The following is a 4,033-nucleotide window of genomic DNA, read 5'->3' on the forward strand; positions in this document are numbered from 1 at the left end:
TCAAGATTACAATGGTCTTCAAATGATCCGGGAGGTGCACTATAAATTCTATAATTTTTTCAAATTCTGCATTCTCTCGGTTGAGTTCAGATCGTATATACGTAGATATGAACACTGTCTTGTGATTGAAGATGTTGCATAGGTATGAGCATGAGTCATTACTTATTTTTTAAAAATGATGTTCTACTAATATGTTTTTGGCAACCATAATGGCTGTGCCACCTCCAACTCTGTCCCTTGGATTACTTACATTGACATTGTACCAGTAGTAATTAGGTGTTTCCATTGTGCATTCGGCAATTCTTGTTTCTTGAACAGCTATTAGCGTGTAATTTTCTTTAGAAAATATAAGATCCATTGCTAGTCTTTTCGTTTCGTCGGAGCATCCGCGGGCGTTCCACGTTGCGAATCGGAAGTTCATGTTCATGTCCTGTCTTTGTTCGTTATTTATGCAGGATGCTGCTGAGTTGGTACCGGAGTCATTGTGGATTTGAGGTGCATCTGTACTTGTATTCTCTTGGATTCTCGTTATCCAGGATGGCGGTAACTGAAAGCTGTCGCTGTTGTTGCTGTTGTCTTGTCTCGTGTGTGACCTAAGCCCTAATTTTTGCACCACCGCATCGTAATGATTTCTAATTACGTTGCGCGATGCTCTTCCGGCCGTTCTGTAGGCTAGCCTGATGATTCCGCCAGCAGCAGCATGGTTGTTAAAGGATACCATAGGCCCGCCCTCCATGTAGACATCAATCCGCTTGTTGAGCAGTCTTGAAGCTGCAGCAATGCTTTCCTCTCCACCCCATTCGTTGCTGTTTCCTAGTCTTTGGAGGTAAGACTGGATCTGTAATTGTACATCTGGTCTCGCTTCATCAAGTATATTCAGGGTCGACAGAATGGACGTCCTGAATTCTTCTATGTTTTCATTGATATATCCCACTATGTCTCTCCTTAGCTCCATGACTTTAATGCTTTTCTGTTTTCGAATCCGTACTGTATAACTGATGACATATGGCCGAAAATAGGCAATGTCCATCTCCCGGCATTTTTGTTACTAACACCGCACCGTCATTATAATTTACAAATTCCATATTTAGAAATTCACCGCCAATTCTCGTTCTCACATGCAAAAGTAAAAGAAATGAGTGAATTTATGCATTAGTGATTTGTAAAATGAGGTTTTTGTTAAAGTGAAAAGCGAAACTATGTTAAAAGATAAATGGAGGCGCAAAAGTGCGAGAAGAAGGGAAGGTTAGTAATGCTATTTTATGTCTATGTGTGCAATGGGTGGACGTCAGTCTCGAGGTTTTGTTAGTGATGTTAGGGTTAGTAGAAACCTCGATTAAGCCTTACCGACCCCACCAGTATTTAGTTTTGTTAGATCATGCGAAACTAAAACTAGCGGTGTGATTAGTCAAGCGTAATTAAAAATGAGGGAAGAAAAAAAAATAAATAAATAAATAAACAAAATAAATAAAAGCAAAAAACAAACACGCGTGCAAACGAATTGTTATGATGTAGGTAGTTGTTTCTGACGTTTTTCTAATTTTCTAATCGAACTTTGTGTTGCAAAAACGCTTGACAGATCACCGTCAAGTCCTCCACCCATGGGTAGGGGCATAATGTTTTCAAAATTGATTATTCAAAATTGATTATAATTGATCGCAAATAATATTATTATCTGGTATGTTATTATTGTCTATATTTTCATCCATCGTAGCATCATAAAAATCTAAGATATGTTCTTCTGTTGAACAGTTCAGAGACTCATTATTTTGCTGGTGCCTTCGAGTATATTGCCACTTTTCAGAAACTACATGGGTTCTTCGCCCTCGCTTGTTCGAATTCGAATCTCTGTTTGAACGATGTGCATCAAAATGTTTTACGAGATTTTATACAGGCCACGACTGTTGAGGCTTCATTATTTTAATTTTTTTCACTCTGTTCGATTTCGGTTTCGAGTGCTCTCTACAGAGATACCGTTTTTCTTAACACATTGCGCAATTTCCATTATAGTCAGCTTATCCACGAAGGTGAAAGAAAAATCTGCCTCATCGACTTGGCAGTACGGCATATATCTTTCTAAATTTATAGAGTTTGTGGCACAAAATTGTACAATTCTCATTTTTTGAGTAATTATCATTTGTTCTAGTTGCTGAATGTTGCTCATCTCTGTAAGGTTTTCAAGAGCGACATTCGCCGACATTCCAGTATAATTTAGCAGATTTTTCAGATGATCACTCACGATATGTACCAACATCCGTTATGATAGCTTTCCAGAAAAAAACTTTGAGTTATTTCCTGAAAGATTTGATCCATGGTAAAGTAATACCAAATCAATAACTTAATAGTTTATTTACCTGAATACTTCCAGCTTCTTTATTTGTCATTTTCAATTCCTAAAGCACGTACAACTTTGTAGTTTTGAATTTAACTTGATACTTTCCTGCAAACGCTTTGCCTTTATTCTGCGCTTTATTCGCAATGACGCTAGTGATGGTAAACTTATCGATACTTATCGATAATATCGATAAGTGCTGGTCATCGATATTATCGTTAATTTTTTGACGTTAACGATAATTACCGATATTATAAGGGTGAGCACAAGTCAGTGCGGCTGGTTACTGGAGGAGACCCAAAAGAAGGAGACCTCACCTACCCTACCCCAGGAGTTGCTTTTGCCGCTAGGTATTTGTTGGGTGCTGCTATTCGACAAGATTTAGCATTGTTGGGGATGGTGTAACGGTTCGCCCCGGGTGTCACTGAGTTTCTGAGAAATATAGTTTTAGTTACTAAAAGGTATTGATAGTTTTTAGTTTCCTAAGAACAGATGAACTCGACAACTTAGTACTGGAGAACTTTGAAAAAATATCCAAACTTTTTGCACTATCTCATAAAAAGCAATGATACGAAATTGTAATAAAATGCATTTTCTTTGGCTCGTCAACTCTTATAATATGATGGACATGCATAGCGGCAGTCTATTGGTAATTGTTAAGTTTAACTTGGAACAGTTTAAGTTTAAAGTATCTGTTACCCAACAAACAATTTTTAGTTCCACTAAAAATCCAAATCAACGAAATTGTTGCGCCAAAAAAGTATCCTGATGTATACAGGAGGTAGACAAAATAATTGAGATAAATAGAATTCTCTCGGATTTTCAATGGCCAGAACTTTACGAAAAATGAATCAATTTTGATAACTGGTTCCATTTCACTGGAAAACAGTATTATATTAGTATTACTTGGGAACTTGGTGTGACCTACCTACACCGAAAATGTTTCGGATTTCAAGAGTGTGTGTCAAAGTGTACATTTTTGCAACGCATAGAGCGTTCTAGGCAACTAAATTGTCTATCTAAAATACTTCATTCAAAAAAATCTGAGATCACCGATATTTTCTAAAATCCTTTTTTGTTCTTAAAATTATATTTTTTTCAGAGTAGGATCTTAAACTCATTTTTTTTATATTTTCGAAGGAAAGTTCAGATAATTTTTACTAAGATATATTGATTCATAAGAAAAAGGTTCAAATACAGTTAGGTTTTCTTACGCGGGGGATACATGCCTCGTGAAAAAACCATGTTAATTCAAAAATCCGCTTGATAAACCGCTTCAATTCAAAAATTCGCGTAAAAACCACGTTAATTTGAAAATCTGCATAAATAAACTTTTAGAGAAAATCCGTGTGAAAATAATCTGATCTATTTAAATGTTAATCCAGATAAATTGCTCTATGACCTACACACCCACAATGTTCGATTGAATTCTGCTAGAGTGCTGCAAGCCCAAAGAAAATTAGTACCCACCAGGGAAAAAACCGCCAAAATCAACACCCATACTTAATAAATTCATACCTCGATGATTCCTTGGCGAATTCCCAATCTTTGGCTACCAATGAACCCGAAATAAATTCTTATTTATTAACAACATATAAACCTAAGTGAAACAGAATATCATAAAAAGTTCTACGCGTTGCAAAAATGTACACTTTGGCACACACTCCGGAAATCCGAAACATTTCCAGTGAACCTTGGTCA

The 4,033-nt window shown here is 36.5% G+C and overlaps 1 long non-coding RNA gene across 1 annotated transcript; it reads right to left on the bottom strand.

The window, feature by feature from the left end:
- Nucleotides 1–1,679: 1,679 nt before the first annotated feature.
- Nucleotides 1,680–2,503, bottom strand: LOC129726648 (uncharacterized). The gene is made up of 2 exons (XR_008728378.1): nt 2,355–2,503; nt 1,680–2,295 (listed from the first exon to the last, which is right to left on the bottom strand). It is a non-coding gene; the product is annotated as an uncharacterized LOC129726648 (long non-coding RNA).
- Between the last annotated feature and the right edge of the window lie 1,530 nt (nt 2,504–4,033).

This window comes from Wyeomyia smithii, chromosome 3, assembly GCF_029784165.1.
Source record: "Wyeomyia smithii strain HCP4-BCI-WySm-NY-G18 chromosome 3, ASM2978416v1, whole genome shotgun sequence".
Classification (NCBI taxonomy): Eukaryota; Metazoa; Arthropoda; class Insecta; order Diptera; family Culicidae; genus Wyeomyia; species Wyeomyia smithii.